Source organism: Dermacentor albipictus, chromosome 2 (assembly GCF_038994185.2).
Source record: "Dermacentor albipictus isolate Rhodes 1998 colony chromosome 2, USDA_Dalb.pri_finalv2, whole genome shotgun sequence".
Lineage (NCBI taxonomy): Eukaryota > Metazoa > Arthropoda > Arachnida > Ixodida > Ixodidae > Dermacentor > Dermacentor albipictus.
The window spans coordinates 179,505,042-179,526,531 of record NC_091822.1 but is presented as its reverse complement, the minus strand read 5'-3'; the positions used below and the strand labels follow the sequence as shown (position 1 = coordinate 179,526,531).

Below are 21,490 nucleotides of genomic sequence, written 5' to 3'. Positions count from 1 at the left end.
CAATACAGTAGTACAAACAATCACAAAGGCATTTATTGCACCTTTCATTGATCAATGCCTGCTAGCCAAGTTGCTATCCACAAAACATGCCAATGGGCGCGCGACAAATCGCGGAAGTCCGACTCACCGTGACCGGATAGCGAGCGAATATGTTCGCCCCTTGCTGGATCCCAACGCCTGGTTGTTCGCGTGTACGGTCACGCGAACGGTCATATAAGGCCTCACGAGACGGTCTTGCAGAAGCATGGATCGGCGCACGCCTGGCACGTCCGCGCTGCTTGCCGTCCCGAACCAAAGAGGAAGCGTGTTCTCCCTTGCGCCCCCAAGTAACCCTGCCGTGAGGCGGCGTTGGCAGCGCAACACTCGCGCCATCTCTCGCATGGCCTGGGGCCCGCGGCGAAGCCGCAATGCAGGAGACGGAAGCTATACAGGAAAAACAACATATCAGGGGACGTGCGACAGTCGCTTATCCCCACAAGACAAATGTGATAAGAGCTATATTATGTGACCTATCATAACTGCGTGGTGCCAATACAGACAGGATATGCAGGGCATGTAGCGATGTGGACAGTAGCAATGGAATGATATCACCAGTGTACAGAGCGATGAATTCATTCTTTCTCTGTTACTGATAATCGAGAACTGCATCAATTAAAAAATGTGAGAAAAATTAAGAGAAAAATCATGTGTGAAGGAATACTACTCATCATATCTATTGCAATTATTCTCAGACAGCATTCCCTCTTTTTTGCTTTTATTATTAGTGCATTTATATAGTACTGCTCACCTGCTGTTCCATGTGTTCCATCGACACATACACGATCAGTTCCAAGCCTCTTGAAAAGCTCCTGTTGTGGTGTGGTCATGATGACTAGCATAAAATATGTCATCCAAAAGGTCCTCATTTTTTCTCTAAAAGAATGTCACTTTTTGGTGTTTAAAGAAGAGCAATGGGTTCTCCTTTTCACTATGCATCCTCTCAACCCAGAGTTGCACGCTCACATAGTCATTATCATGCAGCCGCTCGGTCTTTGAGACTCTGGCATCCCTCATTATGTTGCGGAGACCCTGCTTGCTTAACAGGTTGATGCAGTGCAATGTCTCATCCACGTTGGACCGCACATTATCCAGTACTGCATCAATGGACACGCCTTCTCGCAGCTTGTCTTGAGAGAGTAGAGAAAAAGTGTATATTAGTTGAAGCATAAATAACTATTACCGAGCACGCAAGGAAGTGAAATGGGCACTGATGAACATTTTTTAATATCATTATTTAGAATTCCTTTAATTGAATAATGAGTTACATTGACTTACAAAAACCTTTTGCAATGGGGGGTGTTAAATAGTTCAAGCTGTCGCAATTTTTGTTCTTTTTAGGCCAGCTCTTTGCAAGGACATGGTGCTATGCAGCCTTCAGCTGCTGAAGAGGCAAAATTACATTTCTGAATTACACTACACGGTTACATTACATTTGAAGAGGCAAGATTACATATTTAAGTGTTTCAATGTTTGGTGTCATTGATAAACCGTCATAGGGATTATCTGCACCAGTGTTATCAGGTACGTAAGTGAAGAAATTTATTGTGTGTACCAAGTTTACAGCTAGGCTGCCAATTTCATCCTTCACTGTTGGTAACCTTGTTCGCACAAAAGACATTACTGAAGCATTGTGAAAGCATTGCACTGGACTGGACATGTGAAGATTGTGGTTCATATCCTACCCAGGGCAAAAATGTCTTCCACTTTTATTTCCTTTACTAAATATTGCCATTATTTACAATTTCTATCCTTCAGTTAGGACTTCATTTTCCAATTGCATTCCATAGCAGAAGTTATTGCCACTTCCATAGTGGCATGCCACCATAGAAGGGCAAAACAGAGTCGGCAATCGAAAACGTGCAGCATTTCTAGATTAACTTAAATATAAACATCACTGTTACTGACTGCATTGATGGACATAATTTTATTAATGTCAATATAAAAACTGTCAATTAAAGCTTTCAGCAATTATTTATATAGTTGATTTACGGAGCAGACACACCTGTGAATGTATGCTTTGAAGGCTATGCAGTCATGTGGGTTTTTGAGTTAAAGGTATTATTTCAGTCAAGTAGAGTACTGACTGGACACTTGAAGCTGTTTTACGAGTTCACGTCTAATACTCAGGGTGTCTACCAAGTTGACATTTCGAAATTCCCCAAGTTTTCCCCGAGTGCCACTGCAAATTTCCCTGAGTGATGCAGAACTGTTTTATATCAACACGGGCTGAAACCATATCGCCTGATGCTGTCACTCTCTAGTAAGCACATGAAAAAAAAAGCAACTTAGTCCAATTTGAATACTAAGGAGCAGTGTTTATGTTATTCAAAAAGAGAATAGACGGCAGGGGTTAGTAAAATGCACAGCAAATAAAGTGTCTTCGAAAACAATTGCAAATAAGGTCGGACATTATCAAATACGAATAAAAAGGAGATGCATACAAAGGCAAATATTTTCTAATATGAGCTATTTCTATCAACTGATAGCAACCTCAGTGGCATGAGGCCTGAACTCTGTCACAATTGAGATTCTCTCTCAACAGCTCGTATGTCAACCTCAATAGTCCTGACATACTCTCAGCCCACGCACGACGCCAGAGTGTTGTGTTGCACTGCTTCAAAGAGTGTATTTTGGTTTGGATGAGGGACACCTGCATCTCGGCATCAGCCAAAACTTTACTTTTTGAGCTCAAGCTCTTTCAAAACGGCGGCAACAAGCTTCCTTTCTCATTTATTCCTCAATGCGTAGGTCACTTCTGTTCTTGTCCGCCTTCCGCCACTCGTTTGCCCCAAGAACCATTTGAAGCATCTTGATCAGTTGCACAGTCCACGACCGATTTTTCGAGCTCCCTAGGGGCCGCGAAAACGTCCGAAAAATCGGCCAGTTGGAAAAAAATAAATGCGTGTCATTTACTGCCCTTAGGGGCTCAAACCGCCACAGGCACGTTCGAAAACGCTCTGAAGGCCTGTCGGTACACATATTAGGCATACCTGTGCTCGTACTGTGACAGGAAATGCCGGGTGCCCGCGTGCATAATTAAGATATACATACTGTATTCCGTGGCGCCCCTTCCCACGCTTGTTATGCTTCACTGCAATACTTTTCCGTAAGCTTTACCGAGTAACATTTCTGTACAGTGGCTGACTTTCACGAACCGGCATTATGCAACACACCGTGTTTTCCAAGTTTCTAAGCCAATCGCAAGGACCACAAAGGTGGAGTCCGTGCCATTGCTGACAGCAGCGAATTCTTTCAATAAAAAGTTCGGCACCCAATGGCAAGAAGCTTCGTAGCGAACGTCGAAGCAGCTAGGCCTAGCGTTGCCGCAGTGGTGGCAACGGGTGCCAGCGGATCTGCGTGCGAGTGCCGGTTCGAGGCGGCGAAGTAATGAAAACGGCAGCGGTGGTGCCTTTGATTAATGCCGTTTCGAACCTGCGGTCGCGGCAAAACGTCCGGAAAATCTAACGGCAAGGAGTTCTTGCGTCGGAAATTTGACACGTTCTGATACGTTGACATTATAGGGTACGAGGTGGCGCCGCGAAGCCGTCCAAATTATCAGGAATCTGGAAAGTCGCTCGTTGACTGTACACTGGCAACTCCTCCTGCCAACGACGAGTCATTACAATTCCTGTCTGCTACTCGAGCCAGCATATTACCGCGACTTTCGACCCTTTCAATAAAATTGCCGCTAATTTTCCCTGATAGAGGCCCAAATTCCCTGAGTTTTCCCTGACTTTTTCCAGACTACTCAAAATCCCTGAGAATTCCCAGTTTTCCCGGTTGGTAGGCACCCTGAATACCCCTGTCACACGGCTAATCTAATGTCATTTACAACGAATGACATTTGCTGATAATGCCATTTCTTTAGTGTCACACGGTAAAACATAAGAACATTTTCGTATATGACATTTACAAACAAATGAGTTCGCCAAACTCATTTGCATTAGTTTGGAACTGAATGTGTATCCTCGACACCACAAGTTTACCAGTGTTTTACAAACAGTACATGCTTCTTTGTTGTTTTAACAAAAAATCACTGTTATTCTATCCATTTTATTACCTAATTATTGCTTTAACGACGTTAAAGTCCATCACGTGCGTAAATACAGAAAACTACTCTCAGTCCAGTGACCAGACAGCCGTCTTTAGCTTTCGCTGCAGCAGTTGTGTTGGTTCTCACCGGAGCATCGGCCGCGGCCACTTCAATTGACTTGGCATAAAAGCGTGCGCGTGTTTACCTGTGGCACGCACCAAGAATGAGGATATTAGAAGCTCGCATGCACATCAGAACGGCGATGACATGCAACTGCCCTTCTTTTACCACTTTAGCAGATGTAGCGGACGCACGTATCGTTCTCTTCGCCCTGTTGCTTGCCTTAGCTCGACTCGACTTCGTTGGCAATGTCGACAAGTTAGTGATCGAATGCTACGGTTTGAAAGCAACGATCACGTATTATAGTGAAATTTAGCACATTGGAAAATAATTATTGGACAAAAGTGAGTTTGAGGCGTGTCTTTTTTTTTTTACTATCATCATTTTCAAATGACAGTTTTCGCCTTGTGGCAGCGTGCTGCAATAATGACATTAATCGCAAGAAATGTCATTTGTTGGAAATGACATTAGATTTGCCGTGTGACAGGGGTATAAGCCTAATTATCGTGATCGTTCCAATCATGTTTCATTCACATAGCTGATTCATGAGCATTCAAAATATTTAGGTACCATATTTTCCAAACCATAGGTGCCACTATTCTTTTCATTTTCGTCCAAGCGTATTATACAACAGTGTAACTTATATATGCAAGACCAACATGAGACACTCTTTTTCTCCAGCAATGTACTTGCAGTTTATTTTACCTGCTAGAATGTGCGGCTCATGAAATTTTTTTTTTACTGAAGTTTAGTGCCCTGAAATAGGTAAGTACGACATATTAGGATAAGTGTATAAACATGCACAATCGCATTTCACGATGCTGACCCAAGTTAAGATAGATGCATCTTATACAATGAGTTATATACACATAATTTTTCTTTGAAGGTTGTGAAAAGAGGGGGAAAGGGGGTGACTTGTACAACAGTTCAAATTATAGTCCAGAAAGTATGGCACATGGTTTGTGAGCCCTACATATAGTAGAGTAAAATACAACTTGAGCTGATGAAAGTTTTACATGGAAAGCACATCTGCTGTGGATGACCTACAGTAGTGGTGAGAGGTCGCAGTTTCATCGATGTCTGTAATACTTGCACATCAGTTTTGGCAAAATGGCAGACATAATTATGTACAATGCACCTTAAGTAATCCCAAGTGGAAATTATTCCAGCTTACTGCTATTTTGAGACACTGAATCCCACTAGGATCATAAGTCATACCAATCCAGTTAACTGCAAGCCTGAAAAATAAAGCAGAAAGAGAAAAAGCCACAGTCTGCTGCGTGGCCTACAGTGCACCAGGAGGCACTACACCTTCCTGCTTGGTACATGAAATGATGCAAACAAGTATAACTAAAGTTGTTGCCTGCAATAAGAATAGCCATATAGGTCAAATATAGGCCACTGGCTGTGCCAAGGTAGTTGTTACCACTGTGAAATTGGAGAACGGTTCCCTTTTTTCTCTCTCTCTCTGAACTCTTCAGGCATTGATACAATGTAGCAAAATGATAAACATGTTTATGATGTCATTAACTATAATGCCCTGCAGTCAGTAAAGGTGGCCTCGAATGATGTGGAAATCATGAATTTCAAGCGCACTAACATGTGCTCCAAGTTCACTGCATGGTCTGGCATGAGTATTGCCTTGTATTTGGGGTGTTGAAAACTCAACAACCACTCTTTATGTATTATAAAGCAGAGCAAAAGTGGTTTCTTACCAGCAATAGCAGCTCATTCCGACTTGGACAGAAAAACACTACCCAGTTCAATGTCGTGGCCTCTGTGCTTGAATTGGAAAACCACATACATACCTGTGTTGTCTTCGGTCACAGCCATTGCCGCAAAACATCTTTTTCCACACTTAACACTTGAAGGCCGCTTCAGCTTTTGTTTACTGTAGCTGTGGAAAAAGATAACCGGGTGGTTTATTCTAACTTAAGCACTGGACTTCCAACACATGCTTAATGGTGGTTCTACTACACCATTTACACCATTTAGCTACTATTCAACTTGCCTGAAACCTGGCTACATGAACTGCGCAAAGGTGCGGTATTTTCACGCTTTCAGGGCAACGCAGCGTTTTCAGCAGGGGTATGAGAAGAAGACTTAAATATAAGAAACAAATAGTGAACGTGCAAGTAATTCAGTTTGAGATGGATCATCTACTAGACTTTTCAAATAGTGAGTAATATTTGCAGTAATGCAATGGATTGCCTGAAGTCAATGCGCTGCATGCAGCATTTCAAGGGCACTTGGTTTGTCTCTAAACAAGAACACAAAACAAATCTGCGTTTTTACATGCCAATACCACGATCTGATTATCAGGCATGCCTCTCTCAGTAAAAGTCTCGTCCTGGCTGTCAACACCAATCGAAGGAATTACTATATGCAATGCTAACAGGGTACGGTGACAAAATCAGCATTCATAGCAAGCACAAGGCATGCGCTAAGACCCATTGACCACTGGAAGGCACACAGTTTGCATTGCATACATGTATTCTTGCATGTGGTTCAGAACTGTATGGCAATTTTCAATCAGCTGCTTTCATTAGCCCACAAAAGTTTTATTTAATTATTTACAAAGGCTTTCTACCTACTCAAATAAAAGTACTTGCAACATACTGGCATGGTACCAATTGGCTGGTTCTGGGTGTTAAAATTTTCTTAAATGTGTAAGCATCTCTATGCTTACCAAACGTCCATCACGCAAGATAAAAATGTGGGCCGATCCCAGAGATAGTGCAATACTGGGCCAACCCACGGCGGAGGTGAACAGCCTTCAAGCACTGAACAAAGTGAAAAGTGCACACAATATAGATAGAGCATGCAGCAGCGAGTGGCTTTACCTTTGTTCTGCCTGTCGCTACCACGAGATCGCTCGCAAATCTCTCAGCACACACCGCACCCTGCCCCTTTCGCAGATCGCTTTCAAGATATGGGCCCGCTCTTCAAGGCAAAGCGACGAGAACACGGCGTTCAAGATATGGTCCACGCAACGCATAGTGGTTTGACGTAGATGGATAAGGCACTAAAGAGCAGTATCAGCTTATAATGATCAGAACGTCATCAGCACACCTGGCGCTGCCGTCTGCAGCAGTCCGTGTTGCTGCGACGCTCCTGTTTATACCGGTCATATTAACTTCCATAACACTTTTTTTTTGTTCAAGTACTCTAAAGAGCCCAGGAGGCATAGGGGTGGGGGATGTTACGATTGGCTAGCGGGGATAGTGACCTTCTGGCTTCGCTGCAATGAATCGCTTCGTGAAGCCAACAACATGCCCCCTTCGAATAGCCCTTCGGAGCCAGTAAGGCTAGACACGTTTGGCGGACAGGATTGTTAGCTGGTTCGCTGTCACCTTCAGGGACCAATTGGAGCAAGAAAACTCCTGGAAATGTTTGTTCTATGGCGTTCGCCCATGTACTCTGGTAAAAGTCACAGTCATGACAGATTCAGCAGCTAACTGCAGAGTCAGCTCAGGAACCAAGACGTGCCAGCTTGAGTCAAACGTGACAACACCTGTCTATGAGGCCCCACTCATTTTGGTGTGTTCAGTAAAACAAAAGTGCAAGAGAGTGTGTGAACCTTCGCCCTCAAAGGCGGGTACTTCGACGACTTTGGACGCTTTGGTTGGATGAAGGTTGGATGGCAGCTTTTCCTGGCCTAGGGATCTAGTTTTTCCTGGCCTAGGGATCTAGTAAGGACAGAGAGTGTTTAAGCAGACATTTTCGGCTGTTCAGTGTGCATCTCAGTCATGCTAGACTGATCAGATGTAATGTTCTCCACTCTTCATGTAGATATTGTAAATAAATCCCCTACTCCTCATTCTTAACGAGAACAAGTTCCTCCCTTCAACAACATCCTTAGCATGAATGAGTCGAACAATGGTATGGGCCAGGTACCCTTTTCATGGCAGACACCAACTCTTACAGGGATTACAATGAAAGGAGCAAAAAATACCAAAAGTACACAACTAAACAAGAAATATGAATTGGAACAACATGAATTAGTGCAAAAAAATGACTTATTACAGGGTATATACAATGTGTGAAAAAAACATAGTGATGACAAGGGTCAAGGTTCCTAAAATACTTATCACAATGAGCTGTTTCACATTACAAAACAATGGAAAAAAATTTAAGTATAGATTACTAAACAGGAAAGCAAAATTGCATATTAAATAAGAACATCAAGAAATGCAACTGGAACAGAACAGCAAGGTAAGAGGTAGTTCAGATTTCTAGGAACAACTTCAAATTATGTACAAATGAGTCGTGTCAGATAGCGAGGAGGAGAGGTGAGTGGAAAAACGGATTAGTGTGGGCGAAGATGGGTGCGATTTTAAGTTGGTGATCAAGCCGTCAAGACACGCGTCACAAGCTACTCTGATATTTAGAGTAACGTGGGATAACCGGTTGGAGTAAATGAAAGAAGGACAATAGTGTCAGAAGCCTGCGTATATTGAGAGGAGCTAAATTAATTTAATATTTGATTTCCGTAACTCTAGATGTATGCGAGTAGTTTCTTGTGATGAAGCGAGCAACCTTATTTTGCAAAAGACTCGAGTTTGTGCTCGAGGTAGGCCTCGACACAAACTAGAGTCAGCGTCAATTAAGTAATTAATTAAGACACAAACTAGAGTCAGAGTCAATTAAGTAAGCGAGAAATTTTGTCTTGGAGTTAGCCGAGTGCAAATAGTGCCTTATGAAGCCAAGAGATGTGGTTGCTTTAGTAGAGTTTGCCGTTTTTACACTCTGCTAAGCAGCTGAGCGGAGCGGATGTGCGAATGCACATGCGCCCTCCACTTAGCTGCAAGCGGGCTGGCGGAGTCAGAAACACGGTCCGCTTACAAGCTGCCTGAACAGAAGGTTGCTGCCATTTTTTCCTAGCAAGGTGGTCGATGCACACACCCACTCTGGCTTGTGCATCGAGGCACCTTGCCTGCCTTGCTCTTTACAAGATAGATTTGCACAGATGAAGACTTATGTCTGCTAGAAGGTGCGCATGCTGACCCATTTGAAAACCTCGCAGCGCGGGAGTATGTGATGCACGCTGTGCAGCATGTTAGCATCAGAAAGGATCAGATTGTATGCAAAATGCAAGCTCGCTGGCTATCACGTGGCATTCCCCAAGATGGGGCTTTATTTTCCACTGGATAAAATGGACCGGTAACACATTACAAGTTCATGTTTAGATGCTTTATGGACAAACAAGCTATATGTATTCGTTTTACTTATAAATGTTTTACTTATAGGTGCTTTTATTTTGTTTCATTACCCTGAATTCGGCCAGAAGGCACTGCAAATACGAAAGGAACATCAAGCGGAAAGCCAGAGAAGCCGAGATAATCTCGTGGGTGGCGGCAATGGAAAATAAACCTGCTACGAGTAACTACTGAAGAGGAAATAAGGATATCGGGAAAGAAACAATCTATTATAACTCAAAGGGAAGTTTATTACTTTCTGAAACGAGCTCAGGATGCCTTAGAACACGCACTTATACAGCAAAATATAAGAAGGAAGAAGCATGTGCTTGCTGCGGTAAAGCTAGGGAAACAATAGAGCATGCTTTACTAGAATGTGAAATATCTCCCCAGCAGTAGATTTAGGCACCACTGGCCTATACACCATTAATAAAATATATCCAGAGAGGGAGATTAAGATGGACTGCAATGATTGTAATGGCATCATTGGAATCGGACATATGCTGGCGGGGTGTCCTGCGACTCTCCCCAACCTCGTTGAAGAATGGACACAGTGGGAGAGAAGGATACAAAGCGCATTGTTTCAGGACCAACTAAGGGCAGTCCAGGGGGCCCATGATGTCGCTGAAAGGCTTGGCCTGACAGTGCCAACGTGGGAGCGGCCCGCCTTGGCTTGAGAAGTCAAGCCTCTGGACCTCATTACAATAAAAGTTTTCACACACACACACACCATTGGCCTGCTTGAAGCCCTTGGGTTCAGCAAGAGCAGGGGGAAAGTAAAAATGTATGCAGTAAAGATTGGTAAGCAGCGAATGGAAGATTGGTGGACAAAAAGTAGGGAAACGACAAACAACAGAGGCTTGCAAAGACAAAGTTCAGAAAGTTTGGTTATGGGAAGTCATCGTGGGTTTTTTTTTTTTCTTTGTTAACATAGGTCGAACATTAGGCAATACAAGAGCTTCATGGCGCAACCCACACCTCTTTCCAAAGGGGACACTCGTAGCACCTATCCATCCATCCCTCTGCTCTGCTAGGCTAGACATACAACTAAAACGTGCAATCACCCACCACTCCACCATGTGGCTAAGCGGGGAAACTTGGAGCGGGGAGAACTGTAAAGACACTAAACTAAAACATTCTAGTGAAAATCACATCTACGCAAATGTTCCATGACAGATCGAATGACAAATGAACACCCAGATATTGTGAATACCAAGGCTACGGGCATGTTTTATAATTTTGTAATTACATAACACGGGTTTAGCTGTAGTCCTGAATCTGATAGCTTTTGTAATATTAATGTTGATTTCCGCTTGCTTACTGCCCCACTTACAGAGATTGTCTAGGTAAGATAGAAGGTAGCAGGTATCCTCAGGGTTACTAGATCACGCAATCATCAGCAAATAGTCTATGACCATAAACGCCTACCATTACTAATATCGTTAATGTAATCTAAAAACAAAATAGGCCTGAGCATGGAACCTTGCGGTACTCCAGATTTGACATGATTTAATGGAGACAAATGGTCATTGATGAAAACTGATTGCTACCGGTTAGTTAAAAAGTTGGTAGTCCACCTAGTTATTCTCACATGTATGTTAAGATCTGTCAGTTTATGAATAAGCCACAATTGAGGAACCTTGCCAAAAGCCTTCGCAAAGGCCACAGATATTACATTGATTCGATAAAAAAGATAATCAATCGTGTAAAAGTCCATGCCAATTGATAAAGAAAAAGTTTTGTTCTGTAAGAAACTTCATTAGAGCAGATGAAATGATGAGTTTGCAGTACATGCTGGTAAAGAAATTAGTCTGTAATTTGATGGGTTAGACGAATCACCAGATTTAAATATGAGAATTATGCAAGCTGCTTTCCAATCATTTGGGACGCATCCCGTGTCAATACATTGCTGAAAAAGCTTGGCTAAAATGCGACATATTGCAGGTTTGAATATCTTAAGAAGTTTAGGGCAGATGCCATCACAACCAGGAGCAGAGTTAGTTGGAAGACAATCGATACAGGACTGTACTACTTCAGAAGCGATATTAATGTTGTGCATGCTTGAATGCAAAATAGGGGCCTGAAAGCTTCTAGGTACACCAGTCTCATCTGTGAAAACGGATGAAAAAAACTTGAATTCAATAGCAACACGTGCCGGAGAAAGAATGTTACCATCCTTAGATAACGGTACCGTCAAGTTCGATAATTTGGGTTTCCTAAATTTTTGTGTCATTGCTAAGCATGTCTGAAATGTCATGGTTGAAAAATTTATCTTTGGCTGTTGTTGTTACAGTCCTGCATAAGTGTGCGTGCTCACGATAGGGCCTCCAATCTTCCACAGATGCTCATAGTTTAGCTCTGCAATATAATGGTTTCACATGCGTCACAAACCAAGTGCTTTCTGTGCAGGCTGTTATTTTGAATTTTGGAATATGCTTTGCTTTTAAGTGTGATCAGCCCATCACGAAGTACCCAGTTTGTGGCCGTATCCTTGAAAAGGGGTTGATAATGACATTCGGCTGCGTGGAGATGAGCAAGTGGTACAATGCTTAAGCGTACTTAAGTCCCAGAGGAGTTTCTGCATGAATTTTTCAATTGTTTATGAAGGTTTCTTACCTATTCAAAGGAAAGTGTTTGCAACATACTGATGTGGTACTAATTGGCTGCTGCTGGCTGTTGGCCTTGGTATCTTCCTTTGCTGTTGAGCAGCATTTACTGAGTGCGCAGTAATAATGAGCTGCACCAAATGGCTACACATTACTGCTGTACTACTCCAACTATTCCAAAAGGACCAATTTTTCTGCTCCAAAATGCACCACGACTACTTATTTCCTAGTCCAAATCCTTAACTGGCTAGGCCACCACTGCATGCTGACACACCACCCACTGTGGGTGTGGGCTGTATTAGCCAAGTCTCAGTAAGACAAAAATAACTGTGGCACTGTTCTTTTTGAGCTTTGTTACTTAATGAAAAGGCTTTGAATTCAGGCCACCAGTGCTGCAATAAAGTATTCCTATTCCAGCCGCCCCACTTGTTAAGAGCTGCATGCCACCTGCATTACTGGCTGGGCCAGTCACTTGAAATCGGTGGACTATAAGGTTAGAGTAGAATCAAACAGAAGAATTTTTTTCATATACTGGCTTTGGACGTCCCCAAATTTTTGGGATGGGCCTGCTATAAATTTTACGTATTCATAACATAGGAAGGTTATGACGACATGTAACCCAGGCAGGCAATGCTTTTGGAAACGAACTTTAAACTTTGCCACTCCGACAGTGGTGAATAGAGTGATCTGTTGTCATGCTTAGCAGTACTACTTGCATCTGACCGCTGGATGTATTGTGTCACTGTTCATTATTTATTACATGTGCTTATACCATGTGCTCCAAAAAGATGTTCCAATCATTGGTGCAATCTACTAATACCAGCTATGTACTTTCGCAATGTCTCTGTAGGCATCTCTTTAAATCTTTTTATGTCTAACACGATACACAAGGACTCCCCTGTAATCACTGACACAGAAATAGTACAGTGAAGTTCTAAAACAAATGTGCTTAACTCATATTGGTGACAACAAATAGTTTAACATTGGTGCTGTCATAGGTCTGGTTTGCGATTACAGCCGACGTCTTGTGGTTGATTAAAGGAGTTCTTTAACAGCAAGGTCCAGCATTACTAGAGCCTGATGGCTTGTAGACCCACCATGTTGTATTAGTGGTTTGGGTGTTGCGCTGCGAAAGTGAGGTTGTGGGATCACATCTCGGTCGTGGAGGCCACATTTCGACGGGGTTCGATGAGGTAAAAATGCAATGCCCGTGTACCGTATGTTGAATGCACGTTAACGAATCCCGCGAGGTGAAAATTAATCCGCAGTTCACCGCTACAGTGTGCCTCATCAGATCTTGGCTTTGGCACGTGAAGTGTCAAAATTTGAATGTTTTATTAACCGCAGGTACGGTTGCTGCCTAGTTCCTGCGTCATTTTAGATTACCTTTATCGTTAATTTCTACCTCCGTTTCCTCTGTTTGGGCTCCCTGAGACTAGGCCATAGTGGCTATGGCTAGACGCACCAATGAAAAAATCTACGAGTCCAGAAGCGTTGCAAATTTCGGTTCCTTAAAGTCAACTTTGCCATCATACACTGCGGTGAAGTATACCACGAATGCAAAGGGGCCACTGTGAGGGGACACAGCACGAATTCCTTCATTATACACATGCATTCCAGTTTTCTGTCACAGTATGAGCACGGAGACAACTAATAATCAGAACTTTATTTCTAAGAAGTCGTTACAATTTGTTGGGGTCCGTCAAGCGAGAAGCTGTTGCAAACAGCTTGAAAGTGCTTGACAGCACAGCAGTCAGTGTAGAAGAAAATAAAGCACGCATATAATTATATATTATATATTGACACGTGTATACATACATTTATCGGGCGACCACGTTTCGCCGCCTAACAAATCTTATCGCACAGCGCGGCACGCGCCTGCATGTATCCGAAGTTTCTGGAAAGTTATCGATGCTTCTATCCGCTGTCTGTTGTCGCTGAACCTTGTGTTATCTGATTTCATCGCGTGACGCGAATGGTGTAGAACTTTGTGGAAGGCACACGAGCCCCAACAAGTCTGGAACATTCGATGACTACTGTATAAAAGCTGACACGCTGGACCAGCTGATCAGATTTTCGACGATTGCCGACTGTGTTCGCTGCTATCATTGTGCTTTAAGTGTAGGCTGTTTTGTGTGCACAGGTTCGCCCAATAAAAGCTAGTTTTGTCTTTCACAGTACTGCTGCTGTGTTCTTTAACATCACTACCACGTGACAATATAGTGATATACTACATACTATATTAGCTCGTGCTTAACAATGGTAATTGCACAGTTATAAAATAGTAAAGAGGGGTGGACAGTGCAACTGTATGTCCCAACCGAAACTAACATGAACACTGTGTGTACAATATATATATACATATATACACTGTGTTCATGTTATGTCATGTTCATGTGTGTGTGTGTCTGTGTGTGTATATATATATATACATATAGAGAGAGAGAGAGAGAAAGAACAGCGCATTAGTAACTTCCAGTGACAGATATCCATACATTTGTTCCCGCGTGCAGGCATCATGTAATGAATGATTCTAGACCAAAAATTATTTCGCGTTTCCGGATAAAGACATGAACATTAATAATGCCTTGGTTTTCATACTTATTTAGAAGTTAAGGAACATTACAGGTTAGCGATTGCATTAGATAAATTGTTAGCCTTTTTGGCACGAGCCATCTATCCTGGCTGTAGTCCCGACAGTAATTTTACAAGTGAAGAGACTTTGTTAGAGGAAAAAATATGAATACAGTAAAGGAAGGCCATTCACATCTGGCAGTTTGAAAAGTGGTGATGTTGTGTGGAGGTATGGAATGTTAGAAATAATTCCGACGAGCACGTTTCTGAAGAAAAAGCTTGTGTTAGTGTTCACGGTGGTGCCCCACACACGCATGCAGTAGTTAATGTGAGACGCAAATAGTGCTGGGTAAATTTGTAATTTCAACTGTTCTGGAAAGAAATAATATTTTTAAGGCTGTTGTGGCTGGACCATCCCAATGAAGTGGAAAGGAGCGCGTTCGCTTTAGGAATGACATCGCAAGCCTCCAGACCAGAGACAAACAGGCTGGTATCATCCACATATAGAATGGTTGTTGCCTCGGTTTCTGCGAGGGTTCATCGAGCAATAAGGTTCCCAAAGAGCTCCAGCCCCACGGGAAGGTGCGAGGTGAAGTCCGGCAACACTCATGCATGCGGCTGTTCCCCCACTCTCCATTCCCCCCAGCTGCGCTTTGCTTCGCTGCACCGCTCATTCTTGGCTCAGCAGCCGTCCGACATGGAGGTTCCCATTGTTGATCCCGCCAAGTACGAGATTCGTTCCGTAATTCGCTTTTTGCACGCCAAAGTGACTCCACCCGTGGATATTCATCATCAGTTGACAGAGGTGTATGGCGACAAGTGCATGTCCGTTCAACACGTCCGAAAGTGGTTCAGGGAGTTTAGTGCTGGTTGAAAGAAAGTCCACGATGAAGAACAGAGTGGAAGACCGTCAGTTTCGAAGGTGGTTATCAAGATGGCCCAACGCAAAATGCTTCAATCGAGGAGGATCAACATCCGTGAACTTATTGCTCAAATTCCTGGAAGTTCTTACGGTACAGTGGAAAGAGCTTTGACTAAAGTATTGGGGTATCAGAAGTGTTGTGCTCAATGGATACCGCAGCTATTGACATCAGACTACAAGGAGAAACGCCTTGACTGTGCTCGCCAGTTTCTTCAAAATTGTCAAGAAGATAAGGAAGGATTGTTGGACTCCATTTTTATGGGAGACAAAAAGTGGGTGTTTCATTTCACTCCTAATATGAAATAAAAATCCAAAGAGTGGCGTCACCCAGAGTCACCAGTCGCAAAGAAGTTCAAGCTCCTTCTGCTGGCAAAGTCATGGCCACTGTTTTTTGGGATCATAAGGGGGTACTGCTGATCGATTTAATGGAACGTGGGACAACAATGAACTCTGAGAGCTATTGTGCAACACTATGAAAACTCAGGCAAGCTATCCAGAACTGCCGGCGAGAACGACTGGCAGCCAGTGTAACACTGCTTCACGACAACGCTTGACCTGACATCTCCTGTCAAACCCAGGAACTTTTGACAAACTTTGGGTCGACTGTCATGCCCCACCCACCGTACAGTCCGGACCTCGCACCTAGTGATTATCACTTGTTCCCCAAGCTAAAGGAACATTTGAGTGGCCAACGCTTCCGGAGCGATGAAGAAGTCGGAAGAGGTGAAATGCTTCCTCAACGGGTCGGCGGCAGACTTCTGTGACACTGGGATACAGAAATTGGAGCACTGTATACAAAAATGCGTAGAAAAAGATGCCGATTATGTAAGTTTCATCTTTCCAATAATGTAAATTTCTATGAGAATAAACAATGTCTTTTTCTAAAACTGATGGGAACCTTATTTCTGGATCAACCCTCGTATGTCTATCATGTCATTAACGTAAATGTCGAAGGGGACCTAAAATGCTGCCCTGTGGGACACCGAACAATATTGCCCTGTCGGAGGAAATACTATTTCCAATGACAATGTATTGCCTGCAATCAAGCAGATACGAACACAACAAAATGTGTCATTCCGTGTACACCGTTGGCAGTCAACTCTGTTAATAGAATCTTGTGTTGCATTGTCAAAAGCCTTGCTGTAGTCAATAAATATCCGGACTACTAGGTTTCATTTTTCTAGCTTCTTGATTAACGCCTGCTGAACAAGCAGTGCAGTTTCGGTAGAGCAGGTCATCAAAGCTGTTTCTCCATCGCCAGGGTTCGTGTCATGCTCTCCAACCATGATTCCTCGCTCCTTTGTGCCCTCCAGAGGGGCATGGTCATGGACCCCCAAACAAGGGGCTTAAATCACCACAGCAATTAAACTGCAATTTTTCGCTTTTAATATGCTTCAATGCAATACACTGCATAAGCTTCCTTGCTTAACTCAACTGTAATGCGGCAGAGGTGACTTTAGGAACACTTTCTAGACATACCAAACATTATGTGCATTCTGGTCGGAACTACACCTGACTTAACATTCCGACACGTCGACATATGGATGGCCCTTGTGCAGTTTAAGAGCACGAATACGCATGCTGGTTGTGGCTTGAGGAAATGTGATTGCTTAAACAAGTTTCAATGCCAATGCCCTAGACTGAGCTTCACCACAATGCAGTTGTGTTATGCACTGGAGCTTCCGTTATGTATTGCGGTCCATCACTGCAGCAACGTCAGAACCAGCTTTGAATGGGTGTCAGGTGAGTTATTAGATGTCTCGGTGCTCATACTGTGACAGATGACGGCACATGTGCGCATGTATAGTCGGGAACATGTGCAAGGCTGTGTTGCAGTCTCGTATACGGAGCTTGCAAGATGGGCGAAGCAAGGGCCCAAATCACCACAACCCTGCCGGAAATAGCTCTAAATCCCTGCCTGTACACTTCTTAGGGTCTCGGTGCTTTTACCGTAACCGGAGATTGCACATATAATAGTATATTTTCAAAACTGAGCTCATTGGAACATCTTCCTGTTCATGCTACGCACACAAAAATGAGGAAAAAGAGAAAAATTATGCAGATCCCACACCCTGTGGGAATTGATGTAAGTGAAGCTTTCCATGCTGGATGCTCTGATTGATGATAATTAGCAGTGTTGACGGCTAAAGCTTAATTTCTTCAACATTTAGGCTAACATGAGATTGGTGAATTGATGTTAAACGTTACCTTGTGGGCACCACTGCTGTTTGCCTGCGTAATAGGCAGAACACACAGGGAGAGGGGTGTTTGCATGAGGCATTTTAGTGGGCCATATCTTATAACCCCTGAGAGGGTTGAGTGTTGTCATTTCCTCATATGGCACATCGCGTTATGGCAGAAGTATTAAACTTGAATTGGATTATGGGGCTGTACGTGCCAAAACGACACTCAGATTATGAAGCACGGCATAGTGGCAGACTCCAGATTAATTTTGACACCGTGATGTTCTTCAATGTGTCCCAAAATCTAAGTGCACATGGGTTTTCTATTTCGCCCCCGTCGAAATGTGGCTCCCACGATTGGGTTCAAATCCATGACCTCTCGCAATGCCATAGCAGCAAAGCTAATGCGGCAGGCACAGAAGTGTTGATTTGACGGTCAACCACTTCTGTAGTGTTTCCTGGACGCTGCGGTGCATTTTAATTAATGCGGCTCTGCTTCTGCACGCCCTGTGCGAGGTGCCCGCTTGACATATTTGCATGGTGTTTATTTTTTCAGAAATAGCAGCAACATATTGCACTGTGCCTTGAACATAAGCACCCCACAACCGCTGTTGTATGTTAGTGGAGTTTCCTTGCCTTCTCATGTCACTTCCCCCATCTTATACGGGAACTGCCTCTTCTCCTCCCTCTTCTCTCTACAGTTCTGTCTGTGTCCCCTCTCGCCTCGCACGTAAGCGCTGCAGTTTCTTCTGTGCTTCCGAAAGGAGTCACGGATAATTGCAGCTGTCAGGTGGCTAATGTGACAACGGCCAGGGAGCTCCAGAGGGCATTGTGCACATTCGATGCAGTGGGGTGAAAACAAGCTTCTCCCATCTCCTTTCCTCTCTTACTTGTGCCTGTCATGTATATACACACTCTGAACACTCCCCCCCCCCCCCCTTCCCGACGTGGCATGTGTGACATTAGCAGCTGGAGTGGGAAAGTCAAAGGAAGAGACACATGCGTAAAGGATTCTATGCTTACCCAATGAGGAAACCCGTCCGTCACGTAAGATGATTACTTTCAAGATAAGGCCGGCATGAGCGAGCTAATTGTAAGATCGGGCCTGCGCAGCCGCGCCATAAGCAGCGGCCGCTGATGTACAGTTGATAATGGTTTGCATCGAGAGGAGGCAGCATCATTGACCACATCTACGTATGACGTCTACCTAACGTGACACTGTTCAATTACGTCACGTAGAACAGCACGCATTGGCCAGTGCTCATCTTCCATGAAGCAGCAACATCATCCAAACGCACCATGATATAAAAGGAGTGAACAGTGCTACTACTGGCCTCTGCTTCATACTCATGCTGGTCTTGGTTTAACATTTTGGTGTTGCATCTGCGCTTCTCCATTTCATGATTTTTTCGTGGCATTTCTCGCAATTATATGAAACGCAGCAGCATATGATGACAAAACAGTAGGTGATCAGTAGCAAATGCTTATGCGTCATTTAGATAACTCCGACAGGATACTCTGCATGTAATTTTATCTTTTTCCACTTTCAGTATGCTTCAGCGCTATGGTATGCTTGACCGCGTAACCTTGCTATGTCCAGTGTTTGTGACCCTTTCCCACTGTTGGTATACTTCATCACAATGCTAAGTGCATAGTTGAATGCGTAACACCACTGTATTGGGATGAAGCTAACTTATGGGTCTGACATTAGACAGCTTTAAGCAGCTGTAGCGTATGCCATAGTATATATAGCGTATGCTAATCAGCACACATTTTTTTTAGTTTTAGTTGGCCTGTGAGATGTTCAGATCTCAGAGGCCATGTGCCGTCATTGCGGCTATCTCCCGACTGTAGCTATAGGTGGTGCTAACATGTCGGATGTTTCTTTCGTTAGGCTTCGACTCACTCGAAACGAGAAGCGATCTCGAAAACACTACAAGGTTATCCATAATACTCTGTCATCGTAGCAGCCTGAGACTAAGCGAAAGCCATTTACACAGTCAGTTGCTAAGAACGAAGTCCATATACAAAAGCAACGCCAAATTCAATTCGAAGCTGGCAGCCGGGGCCGCCGCCATGTTTCACGCAAATTCCGCAAACCACACAAAGACGCTAATGCTAAATCTGAGAAATAGTGTGTGTACGCTATATGCAATGGGTCGTTTAGCGTTCTGCGCATGCGCAGTGATGTACGCTAAACTAAAACTGTCTATTATGCAGCACATTTTAGATGCTTGCTGGTTTTAAAGTCCGAAAGCTGAGATACAACAGCGTCACACACTATCACGTGAGGAAAACGAACCGCTGCATGCAGCAAGTAGCGTCAGCATAAGCACTAGATTACAATCGAACAGCTCTACAATGAAGACCACAATTAATTTGCCTGTGAAACAAAGAAACTTATGCGTCCCTGGCGGCTGATTTATGTTTATAAAACGAATGCCGCAGCAGTGCCGCCACTGCCCCGCGAAGATGTCACCAGCGTAAGCTGTGCCCTAGTGCTAACAGCAGTGTATTTGAAGAGCGTGCTGATATTACTAGTTCCGTTGCTCTGCCCCAGGATTCACTCACCTCTTATGCTACTTGTAACGGACCAACGGCTGACGAATGCATGGATAGGCCGCGAATGTCAACGAAGGCGACCAAAAATTTTGTAGCAAGGGAGGCTTAGGGGCACTAGACAATCGGGGGCTTAGCTTTGCATGGTTCCTGCATTTGCTTGGAGAGCAAGCTGGGAACCTCAATGGAGCACAGCGTGGCTACAGTAGAACATGCTGTCAAGGATATTTTGCAGAGAAAGATTAGCGGTCTATTTCATTAAGCCTCTCTTGAATTCTTGTTAAAGATTTTCTTTTGTTGAAAGTGCTTAGCTATTGTGAGCAGTGAGCTGCGCAACCTTTAAAACAAAGTGACCTGCATAGCGAAGGATTTTGAAGGTGCGAGCACTTTGTTAAAAAGGCTTTGACAACATAGATACATTCAGAGCAGCGCTTTCTGCCCTTTAGCCCATGCAGAATTTGTAGGTCCTATTTGCGCCACCAGGATCTGCCAATGTACTGCAGTGAAGCCTTTAATATGTGTCCCAATGTCCAATGCTGCGGAGTTCAATATATCCATTTACTGTCTGAGCAAGTTTGATGTATGAAGTTTCATATACATGTAGTTCTCTTGGTGATTCACCACCTGTTATTTAAGCAATAATTCTATTTATAATTGTTTCATACAACAAGGTTCAATTGTAATGAATTATTGCTATATGACATTCTTCCCATTATTATAACTAGTACTCTCAAGCTTCGAACCTCCTAGCTTCCTCATACAGTTGGCCAATGTGACAGTACACCTGACACAACAAGCCATGTCGTACACTTACTCTGTGCATGTTCACAGCCCATGCAAGCTTGTGCTGAAAGCTTGTTGCTGCTTGCAGAGGTAAACATTTCACTTGACTGTTGTAATGATCTCGCTGACTATGTGACAGAATAAACAGTTACTCCACAATAAAACATAGTATGAGGCCATTTTGTAAACACGAGTTTGAAGTAAAACTGTGCCATGCATCGTCGAAAAAGGAAAACAACATTACAGGGATGAGCATAGTTATCGTGGGCTTGTCTCTATAGCTTTTATGTCTTGCTTTGTCCACATTATGCTGCACAGTTTTAGTTGAAGCGGTTATTGGCTGGCAGACGTCTTCCCATCATGTTACTACGAGTTTTGATGAAAGCAGTCTTGGCTAGCCTCTCTAGCCCTGGTTCTCTGGCTTAGGTGCTGGTGCCTCCAGTAGTTCAGATTTGAATGGGTGCAAATTAATT

At 43.5% G+C, this 21,490-nt stretch overlaps 1 protein-coding gene and 1 long non-coding RNA gene across 2 annotated transcripts in view; one reads left to right on the top strand and one right to left on the bottom strand.

Moving 5' to 3' along the window:
• LOC139056349 (uncharacterized) overlaps positions 1–14,171 on the top strand; it is a 52,399-nt gene extending 38,228 nt beyond the window's left edge. The window contains exon 7 of the mRNA XM_070534515.1: positions 7,111–14,171. The gene's annotated coding sequence lies outside the window, so the exon portion shown is untranslated. The remainder of the gene's footprint in view (positions 1–7,110) is intronic.
• The window catches only part of LOC139056350 (uncharacterized), a 33,306-nt gene continuing 11,829 nt past the window's right edge, over positions 14–21,490 (bottom strand). The window contains exon 3 of the long non-coding RNA XR_011512311.1: positions 14–6,089. This is a non-coding gene — a long non-coding RNA (uncharacterized lncRNA). The remainder of the gene's footprint in view (positions 6,090–21,490) is intronic.